The sequence below is a fragment of the Trachypithecus francoisi genome, unplaced genomic scaffold, assembly GCF_009764315.1.
Source record: "Trachypithecus francoisi isolate TF-2019V2 unplaced genomic scaffold, Tfra_2.0 Lachesis_group13, whole genome shotgun sequence".
Classification (NCBI taxonomy): domain Eukaryota; kingdom Metazoa; phylum Chordata; class Mammalia; order Primates; family Cercopithecidae; genus Trachypithecus; species Trachypithecus francoisi.
This window is the reverse complement of record NW_022681458.1, coordinates 72,136,830-72,150,357: the sequence shown is the minus strand read 5'-3', so window position 1 is coordinate 72,150,357 and position 13,528 is coordinate 72,136,830. Positions and strand designations below refer to the sequence as shown.

General features: G+C 44.1%; 1 non-coding gene across 1 annotated transcript; it reads right to left on the bottom strand.

Moving 5' to 3' along the window:
* Positions 1–13,058: 13,058 nt before the first annotated feature.
* LOC117095459 lies at positions 13,059–13,161 on the bottom strand. The gene has a single exon (XR_004442000.1). It is a non-coding gene; the product is annotated as a U6 spliceosomal RNA (small nuclear RNA).
* Positions 13,162–13,528: the final 367 nt, after the last annotated feature.

Genomic DNA, 13,528 nt, shown 5'->3' with positions numbered 1-13,528 from the left:
TCTTGTTTTTCAATCTCCACAGAGAATAGAGCAAGAGTTGATGAGTCTTGCAATGAGAGAATTGATGAAATGCTTAAGGAAGAACTTCTTAACTGAAGGGCAATTAAACACAAATGGCTTTGCATGGGAGGATGTGGAAACCTTGCTCCTCTGTGAGCTTTGAAAACAGGCAGCAGCTGTTGTGAGCAACTTCCACAGAGTGCTATCCTGGAGGAGGAGAAAGAACCAGATCCTGGGAATAACTCTCTATACACTTTAACATATTTTCCTGGTGGTCCTTATGCACACTACAGTTTGAGAATCATGGTTATTTAGAAATAAAAGGCATTCTTTCTCTGCCTAGGCCTTTAATCACCTATTTAGTCTTACATGTGGTGATGGAGGCCTCTGCCTAAGCTTATTTTCTACAGGGATGGTACACATGCTAAGAATGAAATGGAAAATGGAGATGCTAAAGGATTTAAAAAGATGTTTTTGATCAAGGTGTTCTAGGCCAGGTAGAGGAGAGGTGTATGGGTTCCTACTTTTGCCAAAAACTCCCCTTACAACTTCATTATCTGTATGTCCTAAAACCATTTCTGTCCCTTATCTTCCTAAAGTTTTCTACCAAATCTTTAATTGAATGATATCTTCATTAAGTGAAAATGAAGGATTCTTTCCATTCCACCATCAGGATGGATTGGGGACCCAGAATATCCCAAACTTTTATGGGGCAGACAACCATCCCTTCTCAAAGTTTCAGGACGAACTAGTGAAGCTGGTGAAAATAAAATAGGGGAAGAGCTTAGGGTCAGCTAGGAAGCAATTCAATGTCATTTAATATTACAAAAGCAATCTAAAGGCACCTAGCATCTCCAAGTTCCATTTTGACCCTGTAACTCAAGAGTTGTAGTTGTGAAAGTCTTTGATAAAGAAATTTGAAGGAAGGACTATTGAGTAGAACATTTCAGACATCCCCTTACGGCCACTGGAGATTCTGCTGGAGCAGCTCCCTCCAGCTGACTTGATGGGTTACATCTCAGCTCTGGGTCATTTTTGGATTCCTCCAGATTTCTGCCAAGCCCCGGGTTGCCCATTCCTCTCCTCCTATCAGCATGTCTATGTGTATCAGTCTGTTTCAAGCTGTCTTTGAAGGGTCTCCTGCTGGTGGATGACCCTGTCATTATTAGGATGTCCCATGCCTCAAACTCCTTTTACCTCCTCAGGCTTTTATCCTCATTTCAAGTTGATGTAGGGCAGATAATGTCTTTCCTGACCTTTTGTCTCCTCTGCCTTAGATACAGAAAGAACCCTGATCCTGCGTCTATGGGTGGCAGTCAACTTGGGGTCAGGAAAATTGCCTGCTTCTTACAAACTGAGAGCTCTGAAACATGCCAGAGTTTATTGTTCAAACACCTCAACAAGCCAATTCAACCCAAACGGGGTAACCCCCCACTCTAAGCCAGGCCCATGAATCTTGCCCCATAGCAGGCTACGGCCAGTCTTTGCTTATGGTAACTCCAAACTAATTCTAAAAGTTTCTTCCAGGAGATTCACACAAAATAAACTTTTCTCCTAGCAGAGCAGCTTGGTTTGATTTGGGCTATTTGACTACAAAAGCCCAGAGGCCATGCATTTATTTCAAAATATTAGGAATCAGCAGCACAAATGAGATTGCATTTTTGTGAAAAGTTAAAGATTTCTCATTTAGGGAGAGAGTTCACAAAGGACCCCATTAGCCAAGCCTCACCAGTAATTAGTCTGATTTCTCAGGCAAAAGGCAGGCTAATTGTCTGCCATCCATTCCAAAAGACAGACACTTTAAAACCTACCACCCATTGAAAAATATCTCTGGAGAATTTTCTGCTGTATCTGAAGTCTTTTCCATTAACTAAATGTTCAAATTAAAATTAATATACGAAGTTATGAACAAAGTGGCTGATTATAAATGTGTCTTTTCAAATGTCAAAACATGGGCGTATTACTTATGACACTGAACTACAGAGAAATGGAAAGGGGCTGATATTTATAAAGCAATACTGTGAAATATATATTATTATTTAATAGATGGGGCAACTGAAGCTCAAAGAAGGTAAACAACTTTCCCGGTCACACGTGTTAGTGGCACAGCCGGGATTCAATGGGTTAAAGCGAATATCATTTCCACAACCCAGTGTGGAGCTTAGAAAGAAAGCAGCATTGAGTTAGGGGTGTTTGAGGCTGGGTATCAAGAGATCTGCAGGATGGTCTAGTTTTGGCTGTGTGATCTCTCAAGGGACGGAATCCATTAGCCAAGCGCATATGATGAAACCAAAGTTGAAACCAGTGCAGCAGAGCCGGTTTTTGAGCCTAACTTGTGCTCACCTGAGAGTTGGACTTATCTCACTAGGTTTGATAGACCAGTGGCCCATCTGGGATATATGCACATAGCATATTGGCCTATGACAGTGTCCTGGGGGACACGGCTATCGTCAAACTCCATGCACATGAAGCCTGCAGCACCACTGGTGCTGGATGCTTCAGAAACATTTCTCTCCATGAGGACAACTTGAGACAGTGGCAGCTTTGGTGTGACTAGCTCACCCACCTCTCCAACCCCTGCAAGTTCCATGATGCATCAAGAGGTCCCTGGAAGCAGCAATTCATGCTAGACTGGAAACACTGACCTCTTAGCTACTTCCTGTCTGCTTCTCTCTAGTGCTGGGGTGTGGCTCTATTCACTCCAGCTTGTCCACATGTTGTCCTCTGCTCCTGCTCCTCCATTCCACCAGTATGTAATGACTGCTGCCACTGTTCCCATGCTGCACCCCAAGGTCTCCCAGCAGTCACAATGCTGAGGTGGGGTGAAGTCCCTTTATCCTGAGTTCCCAAAGCTGCAGCCCTTCTGTTTCAAGAGTTTTCATGGGTTCTGCCCATGATACCACCTTCAGTCCTATGGGCCCCTAGGAACCCCATAGAAATAGACCCCCAGTGAGCCTGTGCTACTGCATAGAAATGTACAGATGTGACTAAATTGCACAGATATGGCTAAAGCTTCAGTGGTGTGTAGGACAGATCTGTGAGTATTAAACTTGGGAGTATTTTAGATGCCATTGTTAAAATGCAGATTTCAAGGCCTTACACCCAGAGATTCTGATTTGGTAGTTCTGGTGTTTGGGGCCAGATGCTGTGTTTTAAATTAGTTGCTCAGTTACTCTGGCACAGAAGGTGGGCTGGGAAGCACTGGCGTAGGCCTGTGAGCTGTGACTCTACCTGCCTCTCCTGTCTGTGTTCACGTGTCTCACTGGATGCTGAGCTCCTGCTGGGGAGGGACGATGGCTCATTCCTCCCCACATTTTAGTGTCTAGACCAGTATCTGGCACACAAATGGGCATCAGTAAATGCCTGTGTTGTGAATGAGTGGAGGCATTGTGTGAGGAGGCTTCTCTAACAAATTAAAGAACTGGATGAAGAACTACCCTTGGTGCACTGTATTGACGGTGGCCACCCCGATTCAGATGCTGTAAGTAGACAGAGTGCGATGGGAAAAGAAAGAATATTAGGAACATAGAGAAAATAAGCGAACGATGTGCAGGCAGTAAGCATTTAGGGCCCACTCCAGAATCCTCATGTGGCTCACGTTAAGTGTCTTTGGAATTAATTCTAGTAGAGAGGCCACCAGGCAATTCCAAAAAGGTGAGTGAGCCAGGCCGGTGATGACCGTGCTGCAGAAAGATGAGCGCTGCTCTCTAAGGAGATTCTGGTTTCTTCACTTTCCAGATTGCTTAGAGGAGAGTTAATTACTTAAAGGCATTTTTTACTTTTTAAAGCATTTGTTGGGGGCCGAAAAAGTTTGATGTAACAGAAGGAATTGGTAAATTCTTACAGCAGAGGTTTGTCTTTCATGGTAGATTGCCCAATATACTCAGCTTTTTATCAAATAAAGCCTGTGCGCATATGTGTTTTGTCTTATTAAATGGCAGACAAAGGCCTGAGCAGATTGTGGCTGTTGTCTGGGGAAGCTCCCCAGAGCAAACACTGTCTGATCTAAGCGGCTCTCTTGTCAGGCCTTCTCCCACTGAAGAACCCTCTTTGCCTTCAGAAGTCCTGCTTCCACGACCACATCCCCCTGATGGCCCTGCGCTTGGACTCAGGCATCTTTATAACTGCGTCTGTCTGCAGAGAGTCAGGGGCAGGAGACATCGTCTTTGCAATAACAGCTACCGACAGCTGAGAATTTACCGTGCCTGAACCTCTTACACTCTAAGCACTTCATATACACTCCTTCCCTCAATCTTCATCATAACCTTTGGAAATTATCTCTCCATGGAGGAGGAAACTGAGGCTCAGGAGACAACGTAACTTGCCCCAGGTACCATAGCTGGTAGTGGCAGGGTCAGAATTTAGACCCAGAGCCACAGGTCTCCCAAGTCACATTCAATCTCTATGCTATATGGCATCTCTGATTTTTGCTCAAAAAAATAGAGTTTGAAGTCGATCTGAGTTTTTTTTGCTCTGTCAGTCCTAACAGCTGGGCATTGTTTATTTTCTGAACTGGACTTGGGAGGGGCTCATGGCTGGGGGTTTGCCCTCTTTAAAGCCCTTGCCCTGAGCCTGGCATTAGGCAAAATGGAGCTATGGATTAAACTTGCCAAGCTTCATGCCCCACTCTGCCTTCAGCCCTCCTTATCCCATTCATGTCTTCCCCCAGTGGAAGCCCAGGGCCCCCAGAGTGGCTGCTGTCATGGAACATCTGCTCCAAAATTACAGGTAAGTTCAAAATACATCCCCTTTCATGACACTTTGCGAACCTGAGGGGAAGGTTCAGACTCTTTGAGAATATGTGAGGATCAGAATAAGTGCAGTTATACTTTTGAAATTTGTATTTGAAAATAATTTCAAAATTACAAAAAGTTGCAAGAATAAAAATAGTACAAAGAGCATTTATTTGGTCATGTTTGTACTTCACTTGCTTTATTATTTGTATGTTTCTCCCCTGCTCAACACATATATATGTATATATTTTCTGAATCACTTGAAGGTAAGTTACATATCTCATGGCCCTTTACCCCTAAATATTCCAGTGTGTATTTCCTAAGAACAGGGATGTTCTAAAACTTAACCGCAATACTTGGCTGTAGGAGATCAGTCAGGGTGGTGGGAAAAATTGTAGAAAGATGCAAACCTTCTTGGAAGGCTGGGAGGTTTTACAAAAGCTTTGGAAAAGCATCTGGCTGAAGGCAGCCAGATTCTCTTCTTCGGTGCCTGAAAGCTTAGGTTAGTAACAAGGGGATGTAAAGAAACTGATCTAGATAAGTTAGTTTACTTAGGCCTTGGAACCTGGCCTTTAATCATCCGTGCCCAGGATTGCTCTCTCCGGGGTGGGGGCGACCCGAAAGTGTGTTGACTCAGGCCTTTGTCATTGAATCTTTACTGAATAAATGCCCACAGTGCCAGCAGGTCAGGGCTGCAGCTGCTGAATCTTTACAGCACCCTCCTTGGGGTCTGTAAATGGCCTGGGTCCCCTAACCCACTGTTTCACTGGATACCTGTGTCTGAGTGCATTCTTTCATCCATCACTTGGCCAGGGTCTGCGGGTTGGACCCAGCAGGTGGTGCCCTGTGTGAGGAACGCCACAACAGATCGTGACAGAACCCTTGAAAACGAAGGTGGAGAGACTGTCCAGTCAGTAAGTCACTGGTACCTGCTCGGGATTTCCAAGTTCAAGGGAATTGTTCAGGCTAGAGTTTCATCATGGGACAACAGTTATCAGCTCAACAGCAACAGTACATAAAAGTATTGAAACAGCTGCTTAAAGCTAGTGGAGTCTCGGTTTTGCAGGCTCAATTAAGGGACCTAATGCAAACTGTTGTTTCCCATAACCCATGGTTCCTGGAAGAAGGTACGCTAGACATAGAGCTCTGGGAACAAGTGGGGAGAAGTCTTAAACAACATCATCCGCAAGGGCAACGGGTGCCAGTAACATCTCTAACGTTACGGGCTTTAGTTAGGGAGGCTCTGGTTCTACTTTACACAGAAGAGCCTAAAAAGGGAAGGGAGGAGGAACTGTCACCTTACTGCCTCCTTATCCCTCAGCCCTGCTATCGCCGGGCCAAAATAACAAAGAGGAAGCTGAGATTTTGCCTAAGCCCCCTCCTCCAATAAATTGGAAAAAAGACAAGGGATACGCTGCAGCTATGGGACCCTGTCTTAGACAAACAGCATTAGAAGGGAAGCTCTTAGCCTGCCCAGTAATGCAAGATCAACAAGGCAATCAGGTACATGAACCCATTTCTTTAACGCTTATAAAGAGCTAAGAAAAAGCATTAAATAAAATGGAGCTGCTAGCCCATTTATGAAAGGAGTGATTGAAGCCATGGCAGACAACTTCTGTATGACCCATGGGAGTGGTTAGTGCTAGCTAAAACAACTTTGGAGCCCAGCTGATACATCCTCTGGAGAGCAGAATACGATGAGTTGTGTGAACAATAAGCCAACCAGAATCAGGTTGCCGGGCAAGACAATAGCTGCTATGCTGCAGGGGAGGGTCCCCCATGCCGATGTACAACAACAACTAACTTTTGATCCCCAGGTCTATGCACAGTGTCTTTGTGCACTATCAGGGCTTAGGACTGAATTCCCAAAAGTGGAGTTCAACAGGGATCTTTTATCAATGTTTGACAAGGGCCTCAGGATCCATTTGTTGAGTTTATCAATTGGTTAACCCAGACAATTAAGAGACAAATTAGTCACGCCCAGGCTGCTGATATCTTATTGTTGCAATTGGCTTATGAAAATGCTAATGTGGATTGCCTGCAAGAAACACAGGCAAATCAGAGGAAAGGCAGCCACAGCTGGAGAATTTATATGAGCATGTCAACTGGAGGGGACTGAAACACACAAAGCCAAAATATTGGCTATGGCATTAAGGTCTCCTAAAGTGAAAAGGGGAGAGAAACCCAAATTGTTTTCTATGTGAAGAGCCAGGTCATATGAAGAGAGAATGCCTCAATAATAGAGACCAAGGTGCCTCAGGAAAACAACCCCCTTCTATATGCCCGCAATGTAAAAAGGGGAAACAATGGGCAAATCAACGCAGGTCCAAATTTGATAAAAATGGCAACCCCATAAGTAACCAGGCAGGAAACTTCATGAGGGGGCCGGCCTCAGGCCCTACTTCAAACTGGGGCAATGCCAGTGGCTTTCCTTGGTCAGACGGAAAGCCCACAGTCCTCTCTCTCAGAGCAGCCACCCCTGGAAGCGAAGAACTGGACTTACTCTGCCCCAATGAATTAGTGCTAAAAGAAGAAGACCCTAAAAGGGTTGCAACTGGGATCTGGGGCCCACTGCCTCCGGGAACAGTGGGATTAGTCCTAGAGTGATCGAGCCTATCCAGTAAAGGAATCAATGTGCTCACTGGGGTAATTGATGGTGACTACCAAGGTGAGATATTAGTTATGATGGAATGTAAAGGTCTGCGTAGTCTTCCCCTGGATCAAACATATCGCAGTTACTGCTTTTACCATGCTGGGTCCCCAACGCCCATGGAAAGGAAAGGGGAAAGGGAAGTTTTGGAAGTACAGGAGCCACAGGAGTATATTGGAATCGATTAATCACTGATCAGAGACCCATGATTACCTTAAAAATTGGAAATAAAAATTTTACTGGCTTATTGGATACAGGGTGGACATTTCAATCATTAGTGATGAAAACTGGCCAGAAACTTGGCCTTGGGTCACTCAGAAACAAAAAATTGTCGGCATCGGGGAAGCACACACAGCTAAGCAGAGCACACTGCCCCTGACCTGCTGCAATTCAGAGGGAAGAAAGGCAGTTATATAACCTCTAATCATGCCTATCCCTGTTCATCTTTGGGGACGGGATCTATCAGCCCAATGGAGGGGTCACTCTGCAGACCCCTTTCTAATAATGGTCACTGTTATTATCCGTCCTGTACCCCTGATGTGGTTTTCTCACTATCCAATTTGGGTAGAACAGTGGCCTTTAAAGAGAGACAAATTACAAAGAGCCTATGAATTAGTTGAGGAGCAATTAAAAACCGGCCATATAGAACCATCAAACAGCCTTTGGAATTCGCCCTTTTTTCCATTCCCAAAAGGTCTGGCAAAGGGAGACTTTTGCAGGACTTATGTGCCATCAATGCTCATTTGCAACCTATGGGGCGCCTTCAGCAAGAGCTCTCCTCCCCTGTGGCAATTTCTCGAGATTAGCCTATAATCATTATTGACTTAAAAGACTGTTTTCATACTATTCCCCTTGCAAAGCAGGACAGAGAAAAATTTGTGTTTACAATATCAGCTATCAATAATGAAATCACTGACTTCATTGGAAAGTGCTTCCTCAAGGGATGCTAAACAGTCCTACCATGTGTCAGTATCATGTAAATCAGGCTTTGCTCCCCAGTAGAAAAGAATTTCCTAATTGCAAGATTATTCATTTTATGGATGATATTTTACTAGCAGCCCCAACAGAGCCAGCACTTGTAAATTTATATGCCTCTGTCATAAAGAACACACAGTTAAGAGGTTTAATCATAGTACATGAAAAAATATAGATGCCTTCTCCTTGGAAATATCTTGGATACATGCTAACTTCCTGGTCAGTAAGACCTCAAAAAGTTAAATTAAATACTAGCAACTTCTATACCTTAAATGATTATCAGAAATTACTAGGCGATATTAACTGGCTTCACCCCACCTTCGGCATATCTACTGATAAGTTACAGAACCTGTTTTCTACCTTAAAAAGCAATGTTGCCCTAGACTCTCTTAGGTATTTAACTCCTGCAGCACAAAGGGAAAATTGAAGAGAGAGAGCAAGCTATTTCTCAGAGGCAACCAGATGGCATAGATCCACAGTACTCAGTTCAATTGTTTGATTTTCCCACTAAACATTCCCCTACAGGGTTAATAGGACAGATGACTACAGGGTTAATAGGACAGGTTGCACTTCCTAGAATGGGTTTTTTGCTCACATACCGGGACTAAAACACTCTCTCCCTATATCCAGCTCATCAGTAAAGTCATCTATTCAGGCGGCAGATGATACAATCAGTTGCTAGGTTATGACTCTGATATCATCAGGATTCCTTTAAGTAAAAAGCAACTCAAAGCAGTATTGCCTTTATCTATGGACCTGAAAATAGCACTATCTGATTACACAGGCCAAATAGAGCACGCCCTACCTGCTGACAAACTCCTTCAGTTCTTATCTGTACTTCTGTGGTTTTGCCTACTAAAATAGTTCAATCCCCCATACCTAAGGCTTTAACACTGTTTACTGGTGGTTCTGGTAAACATGGAAAAGCGGCTGTTTGGTGGATTTTGCATACTTCCCTCACTTGGTCTGGATTTACTAGCACTCAGAAAGCTGAGGCTGGAGCCTTAATATTGGCCTTGGAAACTTGTTCCGCTCCTCCCATCAATATTGTTAGCGACTCTGTTTACTGTTTATTTCTTGCAGAATCTTGAGGCAGCCCTCATTAAGTCCACACTGGAGCCCACCCCGAGTGCACTTTTTCTCCAACTTCAGCATTTGCTAGATCAACATAGACATCCTATTTTTATCACACATAATCGAACCCACAGCACACTGCCTGGCCCTTTGGCATATGGCAATGAACAAGCAGACCTACCAGTTATGACATCACTGCTTGACCAAGCCACCCAATCGCATCAATTTTTCCACCAAAACTGGAGAAACTTATCTAAACAATTTCAACTCGCCCAGAGACTAAACAAATTATCCTGCAATGCCCAGATTGCCAGCTCAGTCACATCCCCTCCTTCCACAGGTGTTAACCCTACAGGACTAGAACCTAATCAGCTATGGCAAACAGATGTTACACACATCCCTGAATTTGGAAAACTCAGATATGTACATGTATCCATTGATACCAATTCTCACTTAATTAGTGCTTATGCCTTTCCTGGAGAGTCCACCCAATATGTCATTAAACATCTTCTTTTAACTTTTGCATTTACGGGGCAGCCCACAAAGCTTAAAACTGATAATGGTCCGGCTTATGCCAACTCACAATTTCAATAATTTTTGTCACACGTAGAACACCCAACATTCCACAGGCATCCCGTGTAACCCCAAATACAGGCCATAGTAGAACGTACCCAATCCACCCTTAAAAATATGTTCAGAAAACAAAAAAGAAGGAATATGAGTAAGGGCCCTGCAACACTATTGGCACAAGCCTTATTTACCCTTAATTTTTTAAATTTAAATGATAAATTTCAATCAGCTGTAGAAAAGCACTTTGCTGAAACCTCTCCAGACATAAAACCTGCAGTTTGATGGAAAGATGTAGACAGTAATGTATGGTGTGGTCCAAGTGAATTGTTAATGTGGGGAAGAGGATATGCTTGGGTTCACCACCTCTCAGGTCCTCCTTGGATTCCAGCACGACGCATCAAACCATACCATGGCATGGCTAGGACCCAACCCGGTACCAGAAATGAAGAAAATGACCCTACAGGACCCAGGACCCACAGCCCTGGACGATGTGGCTTCCTTGGATGACACAAGCCTCAGACGTTACCTGGAGGATGCTGAAGAAGACAACTCAGGAGGCTGAACAAATCCTGCTCTGGACACAGACACCATTCACTCCAGATAATTTGTTCCTTGCTATGCTCTCTGTAGTACATTGCCACTCATGTAGGGTACTGATCCTTTTTATGCTCTTGCTTTGTCTGCAACCTGTACCTGCTACACTCTATTGGGCTCATATCTTAGATCTGCCTTTCTTTGCCCTGTCACCTGGGCAGACAGCCCTTTCCCCGCTCAATAACATTACTGCTTGGCTGGGAGGGACAGATTTACCCCCAGTGGGGTCTCTCATTAATGGCACACATTGGACTAAGGTGCCTGGTAACACTACATATCACTCCACTATCCTCCCACTGTGTGTAGTTATAAAAGTTGTAACCCTTACTGTGTACCTGCCCCAAATACAATTATGGCTACATCATGGCAAAGGAAATGCCTTAATATTCTCAGCCGCGGGTAGCCTCAAACTGGGCAACGCAATCAATGCTGCTTTCCCAAACATTCCTTCCTGTGCTAAAGAACAAAGCTGGGAAAGTAATGGATTCCACTTTCGCTGGGAGGTCTGTCACGGGGGAGTTAGGCAATTATAACATCTTAGACTGGAGCCCCCACAGCCATTTGCAGGATGATCATACTGGTGTCCGCGCCTATCGTAGCATCAATGACAGTTTCAAAGCCACATCCCGTTCCCCTTTAATTTGGACTGATAGGATGTGATATCCCAGACCCCAAGTAGAGTCCATGCCACCTCAAGACTCTTTATGGCGCCTGGGACATCTTAGCACCCCCCTTAACACCTGGCATGGGACATACCATAACTCCAGTCACAATTATACTATGACCTTTTTTCATAATCACACTGATCAGCGCCTGATTTGCAGTACCCATCCATGTGTTTTCCCTTATGGGAACCAATATTTCTATTACACCCCAAAACTCCACATGGGTGGACCCGAGTGCAGGGACAGGCTTGGTTTGCCTCTTGTATCTCTAATTATAATATATCTAATTTAAATATTACCAGTGTCATAGTATTGAGGAGATAATTTGAGGCTTTTCTACCAATTTAATACATGATTGGCAAGGTTCCTCTGCCCTTGCCACCATAGAATGTGCCTTGTCCCAGTTCAGACACAAAAGATTCATACACTTATAGCCTTTATAGTCTCAGCCATAGTCATCCTAGCAACTGCTAGTGTGGCTGTAGCATCTATTACTCAATCAGTACAAATAGCTACTTTTGTAGATAATTTGGCCAGAAATGTGTCTAATGAACTTCTCTTACAGCAGGATATAGATCAAAAGATTCTTGTATGTCTGCAAGCCCTCAAGGCTGCCTTGGAAGATGTGGGTGAGTGACAAGATGCACTGGCATTCCGACAGCAATTAAACTGTGACTGGGACATAAGCGTATCTGTGTCACTTCTCTTTCTTGGAATCAATCAATACATAGTTGGGATGAGGTGAAACAACACCTCTGGGGAACATTTCATGACAATTTAACAGCAGACATAAAGCAACTTAAAACTAAAATTCTAGACTCCCTAAATGCCATAGATCTATACACCCAACAAACAGCCATATGGAAGAGTGTGTGAGATCATCTCTCCTGGATAGACCCCCATTCCTGGGGGCCACTCCTTCACTGGAAAAGAATGTTGCTAATTATACTCGTGTTTGCTTATGTTACTCACTAATTCTAGGATGCAAAGCTGGAATATGACCAATGACCACCACGCCTGACGAACCTGTTGCTGTGCAAATCTGTACTCTTCAATCAACAAAACCTGATGCAAAAAAAAAAAAAAAAACAGAAAAAGAGGAGATGTAGGAGATCGGTCAGAGTGGTGGGAAAAATTGTAGAAAGACTCAAACCTTCTTAGAAGGCCAGGAGGTTTTACAAAAGCTTTGAAAAGGATTTGGCTGAAGGCAGCCAGATTCTCTAATCCGGTGCCTGAAAGCTTAGGTTAGATAACAAGGGGATGTAAAGAAACGGATCTAGATAAGTTAGCTTACTCAGGCCTCGGAACTTGGCCTTTAGTCATCTGTGCAAAGGACTGCTCTCTCTGGGTGGGGAGGTTGGGGTGTGGTGGCCCCCAGGTGTGTTGACTCAGGCCTTTCTCATTGAATCTGTACTGAATAAATGCCTGCAGCACCAGCGGGTCAGGGCCACAGCTGCTGACTCTACAGCACCCTCCTCAAAGTCTATAAACAGCCCGGTCTCCTAGCCTACTCTTTCACTGGATACCTGTGTCTGAGTTCATTCTTTCATCCATTGTTCAGCCAGGGTCTGCAGGTCAGATCTGGCACTTGGCAAAGCACTTTATCTAGTCTATCACTATATGTCACTTTTATTAATTAACTTATCAATGTCCTTTATGGCATTTCCCCATCTCCAGTACAGGATTCAGTCTAGGGTGAGGTATGGCATTTTGTTGTCATTTCTCCTTAGTCTCCTTTGATCTGGCTTTCACAATGTTGATTCCCCCATCTGACCCCCTCCACCATCACCCACCACCAATACCCCTTTTTGTCCTTCACACATTTGTGTCATCTTTGGGCAGGGCAATGCTAATCTTCTCTGTGTTATTTCAATTTTCACATATCTTCCGTCAAAGCAAGCACCACGCACCATTTTTGTTTGAATAGCATGTTCCTCGTTGTGTGTTTGTCTCATGTTTCCTCATGGTCGGATGGAGGTTATATAATTTCAACCTGAATACTGTCCTATCCAGGATGTCACATCAAGAGCCACACAATGTCATCTGTACTGCAGTAATGAGGTTAATTTTGATCAGCTGGTCAAAAAGTATTGCACGGTTTCTCCCTGGTCTCGTACCATTTTGGTTTTTTTTCTCCCTCACAACTAATAAGAAACTAATAGTGCGTGGGGATCACTTTAAGATTATGCAGATGCCCTAACTATGGCGACTGTGAGTGCACCTTTCCCATGCCGAGCACTGTGCATTCCAGATGTGGCCTCTTTCTA